Raw genomic sequence first — 23,541 nt, forward strand, 5'->3', positions numbered from 1 at the left:
ATTGTCAAATGATAGAGTGAATACTTAATGTATGAATGCAAGCAAAGAATCAAATTAATAAATAAAAACATATAAACACTTTATTTTATTAGAATTTTTGTTTTTTCATCTGCTGATTAACAAATGTTGTCAGCCAGTAATACATTTCACATGAATCACAAGTCATAGAGCACACTTATATAGCCAACACAGGCTGGCAAGCAGCGCCAATAAATGAAGCCTTTTACTTTGTTGAGCTGTGATGTCAGACACAGGCCTATTTTCCATCTGTTGACAGCATACAGTAAAGTTTATAAATGATTAGAGAGTGGACAGCATTTTCCATTTTACCAATGCTGTAAAAATATTATATTGAGGTTTCACTGTCACGGTTCATGTGTCTGTGCGTTCATCTTGCATCTCTGCGGTCTATGAGCGCCAGCTGCAACTCATGTGCGCTGCCTTTATGTTTGGCTGGCAATCCTGGTCGTGTTGTTGGTTCGTTCATTATTGTCCTGTCTCTCCTGTCTATTTGTTGCTCCTGTTCTCGTCCAGTTGGTATTTTTTATATATATATATATATAAAACTTTTCTCATTGCCTGCTACATATATATATATATATATATATATATATATATATATATATATATATATATATATATATATATATATATATATATATATATATATATATATATATATAGATAGCAGGCAATGAGAAAAGTTATTATATATATATATATATATATATATATATATATATATATATATATATATATATATATATATATATATATATATATATATATATATATATATAATGCAAATAAACACTTTTTTGCCCTCGTATTTGGATCTCGAGACTTGATCATTGTGACACTCACAGCACAGTTTACTTTTAATGAATTCCTAAACAGAATTAACACTGATAATCATGGTTTCTGACTCATCCAAAAGACCCAGTAATAAATGTGTGACATAACATTATAAATCAGTACCAAACTTTTTTTTTCATCCAAATATTTATGTAATCTCACTATAATGTGATGCACCAAAAATAAAATGTCTCTCTGTGCTGTGATCTTTCAAATCAAATCTGTTCAAATAAAATTCAAGAATGTGTACAGACATTTTAAGACTGCTTTGCAAACTGCTTTGTTTTGATTAGTATGTACTTGCCTGGTCTACAGTGAAAAATATCTGGCACAATATAGTTTTTATTTATTTATTTATTTATTTATTTATTTATTTTTTGGAGAAGTAGGCCAAATGTGGAACTAATTCCTGTATACTGTATATATAAGTATGACATTCAAACTGAAATGCAACTGGTAATTTTTCAGTGATTTTACATTCCATCAGTAAGAATGTTAAGGTTAAATTAGCAGTGCAATACTACGCAGCATAATGGGAGAAGTTTTAAAAAAGGGCAACTTCTTGGTGCACATCTCACTGGCAAATCTGTGACCAGGACAGCGAGTATTTGTAATGTATTGAGAGCTATGGTATCCAGGATAATGTAGGCATACCACCAGAAAGGACACACCACATCCAAAAAGAGTAACTGTCGATGCAAGAGGAAACTGTTGCAAGGGATGCAAGAGATGTCTAGGTACTAACCCAAATTTTAATGCGAAAAATATAAAACCCCAACTCACTGTAGAATTAAATGCACACATTGACTCTCCTATTCCAACTTAAACGGTTCTTCGGGTGCTCCACAAGGACTATATTTATGGTCAAGCTGTCATAGCCAAGCATTTTGTCACTCATACCAAGGCCAAATGTCTGTTTTAATGGTGCACAGCATGGGCTATGGAAAATGAAAAACATGTATTGTTCTCTGATGAGTCCACCTACACTGTTTTTGCATTGCAGCCAAGTTACGTTGTGGAGAAGCACCAAAGAGACTTACTACCTGGAATGTTGTGTGCCCGAGTGAATCACAGGGGCATATCAGTGGTGGTTTGGGCTGCAATACCATGGCATTACCCACTGTGCTTGATGGATTCATCACTGCCAAGGACTACCAAGCCATTATGGAGGACTATGTGTACTTAATGGTTCAAACCCTGAAGGTGGAGCCATGTATCAGGAGGATAATGCACTAATACACACATCTTGACTGGTGACAGAGTGGTTTGATGAATATGGAAGTAAAGTTGAAGATTTCCCTGGCTTGCACAATTGCCAGACTTGAATATAAATTGAGCCATTTTTAGGTATTTTGAAGGAGCAAATCAAAAAATGTTTTCCTCCACCAGAATCATATAGTGCCTTGGCCACTGTTCTGCAAGAGGAATGGCTCAGAATTCCTCTAGCCACTGAGCAATTCTTGTATCTGTAATAACCGAGATGAATTCATGCTGTATCGGCAGCAAGAAGGAGGTCCTACACCATACTCATAAATATTGTGGTCTAAAACCAGGTGTTTCAGCAATGAATGCTATGAATGTTCAGTGGACTGCAAGAAATTGTCTCTAGGTTACGCATGTAACCATGGTTCCTCGAGGGAATGAGACGCTGCTTCGAAAATGCTACAGGGAACACGTTTAGTGTGAGCAACCAGGAAGCTATAAAAGCACATGGCACATAGCTGGCATCAGCTTTGAGTACCATCAAGTGCCGGCAGGGGTGCCGGGGGTATGGCATCAAGACACAGCCTCTTGTTCCCTCGAGGAACCATGGTTACATGCGTAACCTTGAGACGTTCCTCTTCAGGAACTCAAGCTGCATCAAAAACGCTACGGGGAACGATGTGCCCACACTGCCAGACTACCAAATCCCTGCCTAGTATGTATCCGAAGAGCACAGCTTAGGACGAGAGAACACAAGCCCCTTGAGCATATCTAGGCCATAGAATCTTGCAAATGTGGTGGGCGTGGACCACCCCACATCATTACAGATGTCCAGCATGGATACACCTGCTAGGAAGGCCTCGGAGGCCACCATACCCCGTGTAGAATGAGCCTTGGTTCCAAACAGTAGGGTAAGATCAGAGGACTCATAGGTGGCATTGATAGCCTCGACTATCCAACGACATAGTCTGCTTAGATGCAAGAAAGCCCCTTTTGGGGATACCGGAGCACACTAGAAATTGGTCCTGTTTTCTCCACAGGACAGCTCTGTGGACATATGTGTCCAGTGCTCGAGCTGGATACATACAATTAGCTTCTTCTGGTCAGACTCTCGGAAGGGAGGAGGGCAGAAGGCCTTCAGTACTATCGGTTGTGGTGTTACAGAGGGAACTTTAGGAACACAACCCACTCGAAGGTATATAAGTGCTTTGGCCATGCTGGGCGCAAAGTCGAGATAAGTAGGGGCCACTAAGAGGGCCTCAAGATCTCCAACCCCTCTCAGAGAGGCCACAAGTCCCAGGGGAGGAATACGGAACCGTACAGGAGGCCTCAGTGCACCATGGAGGAAACATGTAACTAGGGGGTGTCTTCCCTAAGACTGACCTTCGAGAGGATCTTGGTAGGCCGCAACGCCTGCCACATAAACCTTCAATGTGGAGTTGGTCAACCCTGCAGAGAACCTGGCTTGCAGAAACTCCAGAAATGTACCAACTATGCAGTTAGCTGTGCATGTTTACAATCCTCGAGAACGAACTCTAGATCTTAGGAACACGGGTGGAGATAGGAAGAGCCATCTTCAGCCCGTCCCGAGATATGCAAGAAACACAGTCAGCCCCCTTATTTTTCCCGAGATATGACTGCACGAGCTGTGCTCCTCATTAAAGCTGCTCGTTGTAAATTTAGGCATAATATGCTTGTGCAACTGATGTTTGTGCAGCTGAGAGCTCATCGACGCCCTCCGTTTCAATCTCCTCGGAGAAAGAAAGGCAGTGCGTCACAGCCGTTACTCGGGGGGAAAGACCGCAGCTCGGGCTTCCGAACCCAGAGATCGGCCAGATCTGGTGGGTGAGGTAGGAGACAGGGAAGCGCCCATCTCCATACCCTCCAGCAGATCTATCTGCGAACCCAACAAATGCATGTGCCACTCTGCCTCAGTGAAAGCGGGACAGACACCGCGAGGAACGCTGGCGAAGACTCCCTCTCGAGAAGAACCCTCTGGGATCGAAGCGTCCACACTGGCTCGTACCAGTGCAGGCAGTTGGCTCCATCAAGAGCTGAAACAGCATGCTTTGATCCTAGGCAGACCGAGCAGCCTAAAATCCCTCAGCCAGTGTGATGGATGGAACACTCACAGAGAACTGACTCTGGATCAGAGGCTCTCAGCTGCAGCAGAAATCTTACATGACCCTCAAGGTATGAGAGCACGACTATTACAACCCCCCCCCACCCCAAACTGACTCTTAATCTTCTATTGACTCAATAATATAAACTTGTCCCTAACCTTTTTGACCATGATTTATATAATGCTCAAAGTACAGACTTCCTGGGTCTAAAAACAACTAATAGTTGCACAAATGTGAAAACTTGCACAAACAGTCCTGCATTTGAGTCTATATATAATTTCTATACAAAGCATTGAGTTTTTATTTTTATAAAACATGGGGCAGGGAATGACACCTCACTTCTGAATAAGAGCAAACTATGTAACTATGTCCGTCTCGCCATCCCAATAAAACATAATGTATCTTTATCTAGATCAGATTTTAGTGTGTGCTAAAGGGGAGAAATGGAAAGAAATGGAGGTCCAGATCCAACGAGAGAGAGTCGATACTCAGCAAGGGTAATTAATGATGTCATTGATCAGCACAGTCACTGCTGTTCTGCTCAAGATGGTGTTTTTAAATGAATTTCCCTGTCATATTTAACCCTGCCTTTGTCAGCCACTGATGGAGAATTATATGAATCAAAGCATACCCTGCCAATGCAGAGTTATGTTTTTTTGGATGTATGAATTCGTAATATTGTCCTCTACATATCAGGAAATTCAATCAAGCACTTTGTACAATTGATTTTTCTTATTTGTGTGGCCTATCCCCCCCCCCCCCCCCCCTAAATAATTAAATCATAATTTCAAGTGCCATGGAAATGAAGAACTAAATGATTAGTTGAGAAAAACTAATAATTTATACTACTGTATTTTAAAGACAGTACTTTTATAGCTCAATATAATTAATTGAAAATTTGAATTTTGCAATATCAACACTGTTATTGAACTGAATTTGATCAACATTAAACTGACTCAAGTCAAATAATGACACTAATGTATTTTTTTTTTATTTATTTTTTTTTTAACTGATTAACTTTACACATTTATTGAATTGAACCAACCAACACTAAACTGACTGGAGGTGAATAATGACACAACTGTCTTGTTGAGGCTGCTTTACAGAAGAATTTGGATTTGCCTTATATCTGAACTTTGCATCAATTCTGTTACTTTCCTGTTTACAAGTGTGAAGCAGTGTTATAGTCGAGACCAGCTCATTCGAGTCCGAGTCCAGATCGAGTCCAGACAGGGTTGAGTCCGAGTCAAGACGGAGACCAAAGAGATTGGGTCTGAGACAAGACCTAAAGAAATCTTCAATAGTATGTAAAATGTTTGGTGGAAACAATAAAATTCAACCCATTCTCACTCCAAAGGCGTCAAAAACCGAAGCATGGTCAAGCGCCCCTAGCGTCACTTTTATGACGCCAAATGTGCCTCTCGGCGTCGACTATCGAAGCACTACGACCTTCATTGCTTTCAGTGGGAAACTTTTGGCGTCAGAATTCGACACGAGGACATGAGATGTTTATCGCTATGAAATCACGTTCAAGAAGTCTCATTCAGCATACATCGCGCGATACTTGCTATCAGTTCCACAGTTTGGGTGAGTAGTCGTATATACGCTCTTTTAATGCCTTTTATCAAATGTATTCTGTCTTCTTTATTAATCAGATTAGTGCCATATGTTTAATCGCTGTATTATATCGGTCATCCGCGGCTGTCTTTGAGTTTCATTGCGTTTAAATAAATGAACACAGCTGCTAATTAGTGTGATTAAACTCTATCTGTCACGTGACGTGCCATAGACCTTCGATCCGTTTTATATTATTATTAATTTCAGGATCAATGATGTAAGTTGTATTTGTAGTAAAATCATGGTAATCACGACACAATAGTAATAAATGAAATGTGAAGTTAAAACACAGTAAATGGGACATTAGTAACTGTAACTGTAGTTTTACTATGATATATTAATAATCAATACAACAATACAATAATCACCAAACCAGCTATGTTTGTATCACTGTAATGTTAGTGTTTTTATGTGCTTTTATATGACAGATATCACAGTAATCATGTGTTCTGTACCATGCTTTTAATACCTTTTAATGTGAATCCAAAAAAGTAGTATAAAATAAATAATAAAACATGTATTTTTCCATCTTGCAGTTCATTCATATCAGTTTATATATATATATATATATATATATATATATATATATATATATATATATATATATATATATATATATATATATATATATATATATTTTGCTCACAGATCATTATTAACATTCTGTATATAATTCAATTTTATTTTCTCTCCCCTTTTTTATTATTTATATTTTTAGCTGAAAAGACGTAAAGGCAGTCAGCCCAGTGGTGTTTCTGGAGAGGGATTCCTTCAGAAATGGAGAAGACAGAAAGCTGCGGAGGCAGATATTTGCAGCAGTAAGTCTGTGATAGTTTGTCTCTTTTATCAAACATTCCTGCTGTTATAATTTGTACAGCATTTGTTGTTTCTTAAACTGTTGCACTGTCCAAATACCCACACTTGCCATCTTTGCACTTGACCACTTGATTACTTATTTGAAGTCTTTCCTGTATTTGGCCTAGTGTTCGAGTGAGCATGATGACCACGAGTGTGTGTCGAACTTTTCATGACCTGATGACTGTGTTTCCCAATCCTGATCCTGGAGAACCCCAGCACTGCACGGTTTTGGTGTCTCTCTTATCTGCCTTGGAGTCTTCACTGATGAGCTGATGAGTTGAATCAGGTGTGTTTGATCAGGGAGACATCTCAAATGTGCAGTGTTGGGGTTCTCCAGGACCAGGATTGGGAGCCACTGCCTTATGGGACACTTATGTGTTTAAAGAGATTTTTAATATCTAATTATCAATATTTCACATACTGTACTAAACACATCACAGTCTTAATAATCCAGTTTAACACTTGTATGATATTGTACAAGCCCCAGGACGGTCTCATCTGACACTATCAAAAGAATTCATATGACTATAGCTTGTTATTAATTACTTGCTTTCAATAATGGATTCATTTAACATTTAATTTTACAGCATCTTTACAGAGGCTGCTTTTATGGTCTAAACAAAACACAGTGTAATGTATAAGTTGAATGTAATGTAATATTTCTGTTTTACAGGATTGTTTGAGGATAACACTGCAGTTCTCCATCATGCACAAGGACTCACCTCGTTAACTCTTTATCCCCCACACACACAGATATGGTCCCTGGATCAGTGATTAGACTTTGCAGTGGTTTGATTTTTGCAGAAGATGTAACTTTGTTTTATTTATAAGCTCATAATGAATACATTACAGAACCAGTGATGAAAACAATAGTTAAAAATAGTATTTTTCGTATTGATAAAGCATTTTGTTCTCTTTTTCAAGCTTCATACAGTGAACTTTTTAGACTTTAATTAAGAGTTTTAGTAAAGGAGATATTCATACACAGTCATCCCCTAGCTCCAGTCATGAAGTGAATTCATGATGTTTTTTGTCAAAGCTAGCAGGTGTTTGTTTTCCTGAACACTTTCTCTGTCTTCCATTGTTCAGACAATCAGTGTTTATTTGATGCTGTGCTGATTGAGTTTTATAGATGATATTGCACACTTGACATGCATGTCTTCATGGTGTTTTTTTGTGAGTTTGAAACATTTACATTGTGTTGTATAACATTTTGGTCAATTAAATTTTTTTAATAAAATTGATCTTTTTCCAGTGTTCTCTGAAAGACATACTGTATTTACTGTTTTGTTTTTTAATAAAAGCATTTCCATTTGCATACTGAAAATAGTTAATGTTTACAACATAACTGCCTTTTTATTCTTTATGGTGGCAAAAACGAGCTTGGTGACAGAGGATGCAGTGTAGTAATTTGGGCATGTTGTCTTTAAATGAGTTTGACATATCAATAAATAATGGAAGATCCTTACAAAAATATGCATGTTTATTATGCTTTATGTATTTATTTGTTCATTCATTCATTCATTAATTTATAATTTCTGTTTTTATTCCTAGGGTTCAAATGGTAGAGAATGGTAAATCACAGAAACACAAATGTGAACAATTTTAACTTTAAAACACAATGTAATATACAATGTAAATTTTAGAAGCACGTCATTTGATTAGTAAATATATTTGTCTTTGGTCAAAAAAAATATATACAAATCTTAAAAATTTGTCTTATATTTAATGAGAGGAATCTATCTGTTGGATACAACTGCGACTGCTGGGCATGTGCACATCAATATTGCCCAATTTTTGTCAAGCTGAACAACGGAGGAAGGTGAAGACGTTAATAAAACAGAATCTAATAAGTAGCAAGCTTAATCTATTGTTAACCGAATCTATCCCTTCAGCCGAAAAACGAAAGACATCTGTCATACATGGATAAGGAAGTGTGACGCTGCTGCTCAGCTTAGATGCCATTGGCTATGACTTTTCAGGACAGTCTGTGGTTGGACTATCTTTTAACCCATATTAAACAGCGCATCATGTTAAAAAGTATGTTTTGCTCCTATCATCACATTAGTAATATATTAAGTCAACAATGAAGTGTTGCTATCTTGAGAAAAATGACATCTTTAGCGAGATCCTAATCCTAACCCTAAGCATAACTTCAATGAACTACAAAAACAGCCCCCTAGTGTTGCCTTTCTATAGATAGAACGACGGAGGCTTTTATTAACGAAACTAAATAAATTATTTATTTTAAGGTAAACTGGATATCTAAATATGTTTATTGTGCAAACCTCTATGATATATTTGAGAGGCAGGCTGAAATGTGGTATTTTACAGTGAGCAATATTTAAAATGCTTTTATGCCAGCTTTCCACTTATTTCTGAAAACTGAGCTCAACATTATTTTATCAGCATAGCATAAGTAATAATCCTGCCCATTTTCTCTTTGATATGTTAATTGGACTCTGATTTACAGCCATTTGAAATGTACAGTTTTGGGCTCTTCCGGGGGGTGCTACTGGGCCCCTGGGGGTAGAAGGGCAGTAAAACCTACATATATATATTCTCCTCATCATGGACAACAAACTGAGCTGAGTCACATTTATATCTGACAGTTTTCACAGTCCTCTGTTTTCTATTCTATTCATCATGACTATTATACCTTTTGACAGGACATTGTGAGGCCATCTGATGAAACATTGAAAAATTAGAAAGAAATGATTTAATAATGAAAATAATAGATTATTTATTTGATTTTTGAAGTATATGGCAAGAAATATAATGGATGAACCTGCAACAACTTGCCTTTATCTATTCCCCACCTGTAAAGCAGTAATCAAGGACAATGTATACACATTGTGATACTTCACTATTACACAAGGAAAAATTCATGCAGTGCTAAGAATATTAATTTATATATATATATATATATATATATATATATATATATATATATATATATATATATATATATATATATATATAACTATTTAGCAAAAATCAGTGTAAAAATGTCCTCCTCACCCCCGTATCTTGCTCCTCAGGTGCTGGACATCAGTAATGTGCGTGCTCTTGGTTTTAATGCAGTACAAGATCCCATTGATCATTCCTGCTACATTCTCAGTTATCCCTCAAGTGTTTGTAACAATAAAGCCCATGGCACCATCTTGTAATGCAGAATAGTTAATCTCGTAACTCCCTTTATTTCACTAAAAAATTTGCATATTTGTTACTAAAATATAAAAAAATTACTTTCTGGTGTACTGATGTCCCAGATGTTATTAATCCGATCAAAAATGTTTATGTCTTAAATAAAAAAATAATCCCAATAATTAATATGTAGTTTTTCCAAGTCTAAAATAAACACATATCAGCCTACCTAGTAAAATTATGTATTTAACAAGAATCTTCAGAACACAATATTCACCATTTTCATTTTATTGAAGCATAGACTATAAAGTTGATAAAGTAGCATCAAGACGAATAAGATTCAATGAAAATAATTATCATCAAAAATATATTAACCTCATATATAAATCAGTTCACACAGATGAGTGATGAAATGTCCTTAAAAGTCACACAGTCCCATCCAGTCAACTGTGATACAGATCATGTGATACATATAAGACATGAGATACTGTTCCAGAAAATAATGATTCCCATCATCACATCTAAACTGGTTTCATCTCCCCATCGTGTTCTTCTTCTCTCGTGTCTGGAAACAGTTTGTGGTTGATATCCAGCACTGATGTGGTGTAGCTTGTTCTCAGCCAGAGGATCTCTCAGTCCTAAGATCCCAGACCTAGTCAAAGTGAAACAAGCAATCCAGATGAAGTTGTTTAATGGACAGAGAGCTCAGCTTATGTTCTGTGTGATTTTAGCAGTGTGAGCAACTATGACCCTTGTAGTACTGTACACTTACCATTCTTCAAGCTGTTTTGAGACCTTTTGAGAAGCTTTTTCTCTGAAGAGAATTTAGCACATCCTCTTCTTTCACTCCTTTCAAGAGCATCACTTGGTCAAACCCCTCATTTGGCTGATGAGATCATCTGTACAAATTAAAATACTGCAATAAAAATTAAAGAATTAAGAAAAAGTTACAGAGGCAAAGGTCTTGCTCATGAGACTGCATTAGCATGTGTAGTTCTCAGAGACTCTAGAATTCATCTGTTGTTGCAGTAAATGTGTTTTCTTCCTCTAGAATCTTTCTCCAAAGTTCCTGACTTCTCTCACAAATGTGTTTTAGTCTGTGCAGTGTAAGGCCTGGCTTCAAACCAATCCACTATCAATTCACAATTTATAACATAACATTTAGAAAACAATGAAATAATGTACATTGGTGTTTATATCAACTAAACCAATTTCATGATACTTGTCTACTTTTAAAACAGGTGGTGTGTTTTTAAAAACATAATATTAAAAATGTCCAGTCACACTTTGCTAACATGCTGTAATTGTAATAGTATAAAAAGAAATCAAGGCTGACATGACCAGTTCTGTGAGAGATCATCATAAAATGTTGTATAACACAGCATTGCTTCAACACACACATACCAGAGGACTTCTGTTTGTTTGAGCACAAGATGGCCATCTTCATTCCTCATCCTGAGCAAATCATTTCCTTGGTCTTCCTTCTCTTCTGTGAAACAAGATAATATCTACTTACTCTGTGTGCAAATAATATTGCTCATTAAACATAATTAAGTTAATTTAAAGTAAGATTCAGACAAGAGCATTTGAGGAGTAAATGTTGATTAAAAAAAATATTCTAAACAAATGTACCTGGGAAGAGCTGATCATGGCAAGATTCGCTGAGACTCAGTAATAGCTCTTTTAGTTTTTAGGAAGGTTTGTGAGGGTTGGCTCTTGAGTGAGTTGTTGAGCTTGATATTTTAGACCTGAAAAAGAAGAACAGCATTAGGATTATCTGCAAAAAATCCTGTAAGACAGAAAGAAGGAAATATTATTAATTACGTGCAACTTGTACATAACACCTCTGTAAAGATGCTGTATAATTAAAAGTTAAATGCATCCATTATTGAAAGCAAGTAATTAATAGCAAGCTATAGTCATATGAATTCTTTTGATAGTGTCAGATGAGACCGTCCTGGGGCTTGTACAATATCATACAAGTGTTAAACTGGATTATTAAGACTGTGATGTGTTTAGGGATCATTTTTAAGACTTTGACCCTGTCCAGATACCCACACTTGCAGTCTTGGCCACTTGAGAGTGTGTGTACGTGACAGTGTGTGAACGAGACTGTCTTAATAATGCCAAAGCACAGCGTCCTTAACACACACTAAACCTCTCCAATACTGCTCCGGAGCGCTATACAAAGCTTAGTGTATCCCATCATGCATCATGTTTTGGAATAAATCGTCAGACTTTTTGCCGAGATCTCACAAGAGGTCATGGAAAGCTGTCCAATGTACAGTATGTGAAATATTGATAATTAGATATTAAAAATCTCTTTAAACACATAAGTGTCCCATAAGGCAGTGGCTCCCAATCCTGGTCCTGGAGAACCCCAACACTGCACATTTGAGATGTCTCCCTGATCAAACACACCTGATTCAACTCATCAGCTCATCAGTGAAGACTCCAAGGCAGATAAGAGAGACACCAAAACCGTGCAGTGCTGGGGTTCTCCAGGATCAGGATTGGGAAACACAGTCATCAGGTCATGAAAAGTTCGACACACACTTGTGGTTATCATGCTCACTCGAACACTAGGCCAAATACAGGAAAGACTTCAAATAAGTAATCAAGTGGTCAAGTGCAAAGATGGCAAGTGTGGGTATTTGGACAGTGCAACAGTTTAAGAAACAACAAATGCTGTACAAATTATAACAGCAGGAATGTTTGATAAAAGAGACAAACTATCACAGACTTACTGCTGCATATATCTGCCTCCGCAGCTTTCTGTCTTCTCCATTTCTGAAGGAATCCCTCTCCAGAAACACCACTGGGCTGACTGCCTTTATGTCTTTTCAGCTAAAAATAAAAATAAAAATAATAAAAAGGGGAGAGTAAATAAAATTGAATTATATACAGAATGTTAATAATGATCTGTGAGCAAAATATTTAGATATAATATATAAGTAAACTGATATGAAAGAACTGCAAGATGGAAAAATGCATGTTTTATTATTTATTTTTAATTGGATTTTTTTTTTTTTTTTTTTTGGATTTACATTAAAAGGTATTAAAAGCATGGTACAGAACATATGATTACTGTGATATCTGTCATATAAAAGCACATACAAACACTAACATTACAGTGATACAAACATAGCTGGTTTGGTGATTATTGTATTGTTGTATTGATTATTAATATACCATAGTAAAACTACAGTTACAGTTACTAATGTCCTGTTTACTGTGTTTTAACTTCACATTTCATTTATTACTATTGTAAGTGTCGTGATTACCATGATTTTACTACAAATACAACTTACATCATTGATCCTGAAATTAATAATAATATAAAACGGATCGAAGGTCTATGGCACGTCACGTGACAGATAGAGTTTAATCACACTAATTAGCAGCTGTGTTCATTTATTTAAACGCAATGAAACTCAAAGACAGCCGCGGATGACCGATATAATACAGCGATTTAAAATATGGCACTAATTTGATTAATAAATAAGACAGAATACATTTTATAAAAGGCATTAAAAGAGCGTATATACGACTACTCACCCAAACTGTGGAACTGATATCAAGTATCGCGATGTGTGCTGAATGAGACTTCTTGAACGTGATTTCATAGCGATAAACATCTCATGTCCTCGTGTCGAATTCTGACGCCAAAAGTTTCCCACTGAAAGCAATGAAGGTCGTAGTGCTTCGATATTCGACGCCGAGAGGCACATTTGGCGTCATAAAAGTGACGCTAGGGGCGCTTGACCATGCTTCGGTTTTTGACGCCTTTGGAGTGAGAATGGGTTGTAAAATTGGTACCATACTCAAACAGTATATCAAATATAACATGGCATGTACACTATTTTATTTACTTAATTAAAGTGATGTAACATACAGTCCGGAGTGACCATGCATAAACAGAGTTTTTGCTCTGCATTTAACCCATCCACAGTGCACAAACACAGCAGTGAACACATACACACCGTGAACACACACCTGGAGCAGTGGGAAGCCATTTATGCTGCGGCCTCAGTCGTGGTCAAACTCTCGACCCACAAGGCCACAATTTCCCCACCATATATATATATATATATATATATATATATATATATATATATATATATATATATATATATATAGTTTTAAAAAAGTTTAAAGGGTTAAATCAGTTAAGGGTAAAAAGGCCACATATCACATAATGATTCTTACTGCACACAAATTCTTTGTCGCTCTTATATGCAAACTGAATAATAGATGATAACAGACGTTTTAAAAAGTTAATGTGTACATCCTGACCTGAGTCCTGCTGTCTCTGCACTAACGTTACGCTAGCATCTCATGTCACAAATACGTGTCAATCATAGGGCCCTATGAAATCCATTTTATTTTTTTTTCCCAAATTCCATTTTTTTCTTTTTCTTTTTTCTGGATTACATTTTTTTTCTGTTTACATTTTTATCAACTCTTTTATAATGATAACATTTGTACTGTTAAACTTAAAAAAGCATGCCTTATTAATTAAAATCATAACACTTATACATTTTCACAACAATTTATTAAAAGTTGTACAAAAATTACATGTTTTGGGCCCTATGAAATGTTTTATTTTTTCTTCACTGTATGTTTTATTGTATTCTGTGTTTTAGCATGTCTAATTATTTAAACGCATAAAACAACTTGATTTATTCATTTTTTTCTTCTTAAAATAGCCTTATGATTTTTTTTTTTCACTTAGAAATTCTGTTGTGTTTATATTGTTTTCTGGTTTTCAAATGAAGACATAAAGCATTCATTTAATTATTCTTTTAATTATTGAAAATTAAGAAAACTTCATTTTTTGGTAAACAGGCGATTTACTATTAAAAATAAAACATGGAAGAAATGTTGTGTGATTATTCCTTAAAAAATTACGTTTGTTTCATTTTAGTAGTAGTAGTAGTAGTAGTAGTAGTAGTAGTAGTAGGCTATGTACTTCCTGCTGAACAAAAGTAATACATTTCTGGCAAATACCGTGAATTAGGAGTGTAACGGTAAGCAAAAATCACGGTTCGGTACATACCTCAGTTTTAAAGTCGCGGTTTGGTTCATTTTCGGTACAGTAAGGGAAAGAAATGCAAACATTAAACTGCAGGTTGTTTATTACTATAAACTTTTTTTCAACAATTTGTTTACACTTTTTTAAATACTTTTTAATAAAATAAATAATAAAATATAATTTATAATAAAATAAAAAAATAATAAGAAATAAAATACTGTTGCAAAGTTCTCCACTAAATAAAATACCCTCAGTCTCAAACCAATATCATATAATAAAATATAATGAAAAATATAAATAAATAACTATGGTTACAGATCAGCATTACCAATCGCAGCTTGTAGGCCTGCTCATATTTTAAAAAAATATATAACTTTTCCAAAGTGTAAAGTGCAGCATCAACAATTTTAATTTTTAGACCTGCTCAGATTTCGTTATTGCGTTGGCCCAATCGGAATTAAGAGCAAAGGTCTGTTTAAATGCCGACAGGAGCAATGTTTGAATTACAATAGGTTTTTTTTTTTCCTAGTTGTAGTGATGTTCACACTCGCGTGATGCCTTTTGAAAACCTTAGGCCGGTGACATACTAGCATATTGCACCTGTCAAACATAGTCTGTTCTGCCATAAATATTGTTGACGGTGTCCTTTATCAGTAGGCTTTATATTTATGCTCAACATGAAGTATAGATATTGTTGTTGTGAAGACAAGATCCTGGTCTGTCGGCGGTCTCCCTATATGTCACCTACAGTAGCAGCAGTGCGCCAGCGCCGCGCCGGCATGATTCTGGTGTGTAAAGACACAGAAAACGCGAAGCAGCTGAAACAGCAGCAGAAACGCCACGCTTACGCCACGCAGCCAGTGTGTCACCGGCCTTAGAATCAGCTGCGGGGTGGGATTTGCGCTGAACGCGGAGACTTCCACCACTTAATATGTTCGTTTTGAAACACGAAAATGTACCTATGTTCCCCAAACAAAATATTGCATTCGGTCATTTGGTACACACATGCACCGTACCGAAAGCCCTGTACCAAAACTGTCCGGTACGAATACACGTGTATGTAATGTGATGCTAGTTTTAGTCAAATCAAATGGTCAAATGCTCATGAAGTGACTCTCAGTGCAGTTTTTGAGATGTTCCTCATTTGTTCACGTCCCCATTTAGTGAGACGACAGAAGCTGAGATCACTGCGAGCGTCACGTGTGCTTCCATTTGTATAATAATACTGAAGCCGTGTTTCTGCGCAATTCATTAACACATATTCATATTCATATTTAAATAGACTTTTCTATTAAATAGACTAGTCCATATCATGATTTGATTTAAGTGCAATGATCTTTTTTTGATTAATTCATTCAAAATTGGACAAATTCTGTGACATTCCGTGTTAAACTGTAAATTCAATTTTTATGACTGGATTCCTCGATTCCGTCCGCATTTTCTGCATCACGGAAATCATAGGGCCCTACAATCGTATATCAATTTAAATAAATATTAACATACAGTAATAATAAATAAATATTTAGATTGGGACTCGAGTGGACTTGGGAATAAATCCAATTCCTCATATGTTCGAGCCCGAGTCAATACCGAGTCAAAATGTACACGATTCGATGACAAGACCAAGACCATCAAAATACGGTCTCGAGACCGAGTGCAAGATCAAGTCCGAGTACTTAATTCTGGTCTGATGCTACTAGGGGAAGTTGTGGCCTAATGGTTAGAGGGTTGGACTCCCAATCGAAGGGTTGTGGGTTCTAGTCTCGGGCCGGACGGAATTGTGGGTGGGGGGAGTGCATGTACAGTTCTCTCTCCACCTTCAATACCACGACTTAGGTGCCCTTGAGCAAGGCATCGAACCCCCAACTGCTCCCCGGGCGCCGCAGCATAAATGGCTGACCACTGCTCCGGGTGTGTGCTCACAGTGTGTGTGTGTGTGTGCTCACTGCTCTGTGTGTGTGCATTTCGGATGGGTTAAATGCAGAGCACAAATTCTGAGTATGGGTCACCATACTTGGCTGAATGTCACTTCACTGAATGTCACTTCACTTTGAAACAATCTCTGTTGTATCACTGTTCATTGTTTAATTTCACTGTAAAGTAGGGCTGTGCAATTAATCACACGCGATTGTCATGCGCATCTCGTCTGTAAAGTAGGTCCCACGATTAGTAGTAAATCTCCATCACCTTCTTTCAGATTGAGCAGCATTCACTACATGGACATCTCAAGGTTATGCATGTAACCAAGGTTCCTCAAGGGAACAAGATGCTTCGTCGAAAAACCCTATGGGGAATGGCCTTTGCATGAGCGACTCTGAATATCATGTGCAATCTGTCCAATGGAAGGGCATGATGTCACGAAAGGGGTGACATAGCGACCAGGAAGCTATAAAAACATTTGCCAAGCAGCTGGCATCAGCTTCAAGTAGAGAAGCAAGCAATTGACGCCAAAAGTTTCACACTGAAATCAATGGAAAAATAAATCGGCATCTTCAAAAAGTTGTTCAGCAGAAGGAAGCATGAAGTGCTTTCTAAAATGTATTGGTAAACGGGTGCAGTGACTTTGGTTTTCAATAATCACAATTGACCAACACCAGCAAAACCAGCATAGCTTGGGCTATGAACTTCTCCACCCTTCCTCCAGACTCTAGGACCTTGGTTTCCAAATGAAATACAAAACTTGCTCTCATCTGAAAAGAGGTCTTTGGACCAATGGGCAGCAGTCCAGTTCTTCTTATCCCAGGTAATAACCACAGACAACGTCAGAGGCTTATTACCTGGGCTAAGGAGAAGCAGAACTGGACTGTTACAGAACTCTAGGCTTCAGCACTCATGTCCATAATCTGTCCCTTCCCTCACAGTTCCATTAATCACTTTATATTTTGACAGACTGAACTGAAACCCTGTGATTTAACCATGTGAGAGTGTGGGCATTTGTAAATGTGATGGAAAAGTGACAGGTAACAGACACATCTATTGTCTGCTCTGCATCAAGTAGGTCAGCACTTATTCCAGACTAAAATCAAACTGCACCATTCCTGCTCTGATAGATTAGCAGCCATGGCACACTAGACAGTGGGTTTAAGAGACTTACTATTGACAAGCTGCCCACATACAGATTCCCTTCTTCAGTAGCTATGTTAACAAACAGGAACAGGCTGTTTATTAGTGTTTTGTTGTTTTGTTTGTATATTGTACTCTTTCTCACTCTATGATATGCAATGTTTGCTTTGAAAGTGTTGTTGGAGAAGTATAGAGAAGACAGAAAGAGTTGTGTTGAGTGTTTGTGTATTTATATGAATAAATGATATAATTAATTGATTGTTTGATTGAATGATTGATTAATTACAGCAGCCACAGTACATACGCACCAGTGCGCTCACCACACACCAGCTACAGGTGGAGAGGAGAGAGAGTCATAGAGCCAATCAAGTGGTTGAGGATTATTAGGAGGCCATAATTGACAAAGGCCAGGGTGGGCAATTTGGCCAGGACACTGTGGTTACACCCCTTCTCTTTACGAGAAGTGCCATGGGATTTTTAATGACCACAGGGAGTCAGGACCTCGGTTTAACGTCTCATCCGAAAGACTGTGCTTTTCGACAGTATAGTGTTCCTGTCACACTGGGGCATTATGAGCCACACAGACTACATGGTGAGTACCCCCTACTGTCCTCACTAACACCTCTTCCAGCAGCAACCTATTTTTTCCCAGGAGGTATCCCATCCAGATACTTACCAGGCTCCGCCCTTCTTAGCTTCAGTGGGAAACTATTTTGGGGCTGCAGGGTGATATGACTGTGGCTATAGATAGCTTATGAGAGCTTATACACTGAACAAAAATATAAATGCAACACTTTTGTTTTTTTCTCCATTTTTCATGAGCTGAACATTTTTTTTATGCAAACGCAAGGCCTGTTTCTCTCAAATATCTCTCAAATCTGTCTAAATCTGAGTTAGTGAGCACTTCTCCTTTGCCGAGATAATCCATCCACCTCACAGGTGTGGCATGATTATTGCACAGGTGTGCCTTAGGCTGGCCGCAATAGAAGGCCACTGTGAGTTGAATCGCAGTTTTATCACACAGCACAATGCCACAGATGTCGCAAGTTTTGAGGGAGCATGCAATTGGCATGCTGATTGCAGGAATGTCGACCAGAGCTGTTGCTGGTGAATTAAATGTTAATTTAATTACTATCACTGTCTGTTTGTTTGTTTGTTTTTTTAAGTCGTAAAATATAACTTAATTCACACCATATTTCTGATATTATCGATCAATCTTATCAGATTAACTTTGATCGTTCACTCTTCCGTGACTGCAGTACACTTGCAAAGTGTTAGCACCCGTTAGCTTGTCATTAGCGTTTTCTTTTCTCCTCTCCTCTCTCTCGCTCCAGTTTTTCACAAGTTCATCAAACAACCGCAGTAAGAATATTTCATCAAGCACGGTGAGTAATGGCTTCGCCTACTATCGTTATTTGCACCTCTTGCCACATGTACAGTTTATCTATCTCTGTCGCTGATGAGGGATTCACATGTGATAAATGCAGGGAAATAGTTAGGCTGACAGAGAAGATTTCAGAATTAGAGACACGCATCCAAACTTTAATTGAGGACAGTAAGAATGTTAGGGCTCTAGATACGGCTTTGGATCCGTCTAGCTCAGGGACTCCTGTACATTGTCCGGTTCCAGCAGAGCCCCTGCAGCAGGGCAACTGGGTGACGGTGAGGCAGCGTAGTCGTGGGTCAAAACACCGCTCTTCTTAAATTAAAATGTTAATTTCTCTAGCATAAGCCATTTCCACAGGTGTTTCAGAGAATTTGCACAATCGCAAACCATGTGTAACCAAACCAGTCCAGGATCTCAACATCTAGCATCTTCATCTCCAAGATCGTCTGAGACCTGCCACCCAGACAGCTGCTGCTGCAATCGGTTTGCATAACCAAATAGTTTCTGCACAAACTATCAGAAGCTCATCTGCATGCTCGTCGTCCTCATCAGGGTCTCAACCTGACTGCAGTTTGTCATCGTAAACGAATTGAGTGGGAAAATGCTCACATTCGATGGCGTCTGGCACTTTGGAGAGGTGTTCTCTTCATGGATGAATCCCGGATTTACTGTACAGGGCAGATGACAGACATCATGTATGGCGTCGTGTTGGTGAGCAGTTTGCTGATGTCAATGTTGTGGATCGAGTTGCCCATGGTGGCTGTGGGGTTATGGTATGGGCCGGCGTATGTTTTGGACAACAAACTCAGGTGCAATTTATTGATGGCATTTTAAATGCACAGATATACCGTGATCAGCTACTGAGGCCCATTGTTGTGTCATTCATCCTCGACCATAACCTCAAGTTACAGCTTGATAATGCACAGCCCCATGCTGTAAGGATCTGTACCCCATTCCTGGAAGCTGAAAACATCCCTGTTATTGCATGGCCAGCATACTCATCGGACATGTCACCCATTGAGCATGTTTGGGCTGCTCTGGATCGGCGTATATGACAGTGTGTTCCAGTTCCAGCCAATATCCAGCAACTTCACACAGCCATTGAAGAGGAGTGGACCAACATTCCACAGGCCACAATCAACAACCTTATTAACTGCGAGTCTGTCTGGTCACACCAGATACTGACTGTTTTTTGGCAAAGTAGAAGAGCTTACTAACACAGATTTAGACAATTTGAGAGAAATGGCCTTATGTGTACGTTTCCATCCAATCAATGAAATAGAACAAAATAATCATTTCTTGATAAACTGGCACTATACATCACTATAAAAGTAGGAAAAAGCTACTGAATATAATAATTTGCCTATATAATAAAATACTTGCACCTCTGAACAAGCAGACTGCTGCTGTTTAGGAATGCAGTCATTTAACAGATAAAATTATACAGAAATATTTTGATGACAGACTTTGCTTGGGCATTTCCGAATGAGCATATAACAACATTTCAGTTATGGAACAAGATTGGTCCACTGGTTAGTCAGAATTTACTGTCCTATAACTCAAGGTCACATTATTTTTTTTTTATTTTTATTTTTTTTTGATAAGTATATCAAAATAAAATAATTTATTTGCAAAATGAATTTCCATCACCCATTATTTGCATTAAGCCTTTTTCGCACAATTCAAAAACACCTCAAACGAGTGTAAAAACTTTTTTAAAAATGTGTGTTTCCATCACTTGATTCTGATGCAATACTTCAAAATGTGCATAACGGCTGGGTGATGGAAACTCTACTGTGACAGTGGTGAAGTGTGCAGTAGGACTGAAAGACTGGTTCAAGGTGTAGGTGGGATTGCATCAAGGATCGGCTCTTAGTGCTTTCTTGTTTGCAATGGTGATAGTCTGTCTGACATACAGCATGAGATCAGGCAGGGACCTCTTTGGACTATGATTTCCACGTATTATATTGTGATGTGTAGTGAGAGCAGGGAACAGGATAAGGCTAGTTTGGAGAAGTGGAGGTACACTCTGGTGAGAAGGGTAATGAAAGTTAGTGGGATCAAGTAGTACTAAAATGGTTACAGTTACAAGGAGCAGAAGTGGTGAAGGTGGATTAGTTTAAATACTTGGGGTCAGTTGTCCAAAATAATGTAGAGTGTGGTAGAAAAGTAAAAAGAGAGTGCAGCCAGGGTTGAGTGGGGGGAGAATAGTGTCAGGGGTCATTTGTGATAGAATGGTACCTGCAAAGAGAAAGTTGTGAAAGAGAAAATTTACAAGACAGGCTGTGTTGTATGGCTTGGAGGTGTTGGCACTGACAAAAAGAAAGCAGAAGGAACTGGAGGTGGAGAGTTGAAGTTGCTAATATTTTCTCTGGGACTGACACGAATGGACAAGATCAGAAATTAGCACATTAGAGGGACAGCACAGTTTAATTGTCTACAAAGTGAGAGAGACAAGACTAATGCCTAGTTCACACTACTAGGACCGGTCGGCCGACCCAACATCATGTGGTGTCAGGTGTCACGACAAGCTACAGCCAATGGGAGAGCAAGGCATGGGTTGAGATCAGTGGAAGAAAAACAGCAGCAGTAACACAGCTTTAAGAAAAGACTGGACACAACAAATGGAGTAAAATTTTTAAGAACAGATCATTGTGCAAGCAGCTTGCAGCACTAATTTCTTCCCGATGTCTATTTTCAAATAAACAACTCCTGTTTCACTTGTTGTTTCACGTCATTCATGTTCAACTTCTCCCAAGGTTTTTTTTTTTTTTTTTTTTTTTTTTTTTTTTTATGAGAAAACACGGTTTGGGGACTGTGAGGATTCGTTGGGTGACAGAGTTGTTGTCAGTTCATTTAGTGTGTTACCTTTTGTTGCGTATCATATATGTAGTGTTGCTTAGTGTGAACACCGCAATGACTTTAAGAAAGGCAGCAAGACATGTAGTGCTGACATTTAAAGTCATATAGTGTGAACTTGGCTTAAGGTCGTTTGGGCACATGCAGAGGAGGGATGCTCACAATTAACTAAACCCCACCAATTCACTATCCAAACAAATTAGAATACTTCATAAGACCAAATAAATAAATAAATAAATAAATAAAAATAGGGAATAGTTGGCCTTCTGGAAAGTATGTTAATTTACTGTACATGTGCTCAATACTTGGTAGGGGCTCCTTTTGCTGCCTCAATTCGGTGTGGCATGGAGGTGATCAGTTTGTGGTAATGCTGAGGTGGTATGGAAGCCCAGGTTTCTTTGACAGTGGCCTTCAGCTCATTTGGATTTTTGGTCTCTTTTTTTCTCATTTTCTTCTAAACAATACTCCATAGAGAATCTGTTCAGATCTGGTGAGTCTGCTGGCCATTCAAGCACACCAAACCCATGGTCATTTAACCAACTTTTGGTGCTTTTGGCATTGTGAGCAGGTGCTAAATCCTGCTGGAAAATGAAATCAGCATCCTCATAAAAAATATTGGTAAACAGGTGCAGCCAACACCAGCAGATGACACTGCACCCCAAATCAACACAGACTGTGGAAACTTAAAGGGTTGGTTCACCCAAAAATTAAAATTATGTCATTAATAACTCACCCTCATGTTGTTCCAAATTAGTAAGACCTCCATTTATCTTCGGAACACAGTTTAAGATATTTTAGATTTAGTCCGAGAGCTCTAAGTCCCTCCATTGAAACTGTGTGTACGGTATACTGTCCATGTCCAGAAAGGTAAGAAAAACATCATCAAAGTAGTCCATGTGATATATATATATATATATATATATATATATATATATATATATATATATATATATATATATATATATATATATATATATATATATATTTATATCGCTTGCAATTGGGATGAAGTAAACATCTGTTGAGTATTTTAACATACAAGGAAGGTGATTTAAGCAATTTTGAGCGTGGCATGGCCTACAACAGCGGATGGGTTACAACAGCAGATGACCCCAATGGGTACCACTCATCTCCACTACAAATAGGAAAAAGAGGATAACATTTGCATGAGCTCACCACAATTAGAGAGTTGAAGACTTGGAGAGTCCTCTGATGGCTACTTCCAGCAGGATAATGCACCATGTCACAAAGCTTGAAACATTTCACATTGGTTTCTTGAACATGACAATGAGTTCACTGTACTAAAATGGCCCCCACAGTCACCAGATCTCAACCCAATAGAGCATCTTTGGGATGTGGTGGAACGGGAGCTTTGTGCCCTGGATGTGCATCCC

The sequence above is a fragment of the Carassius auratus genome, chromosome 32, assembly GCF_003368295.1.
Source record: "Carassius auratus strain Wakin chromosome 32, ASM336829v1, whole genome shotgun sequence".
Lineage (NCBI taxonomy): Eukaryota > Metazoa > Chordata > Actinopteri > Cypriniformes > Cyprinidae > Carassius > Carassius auratus.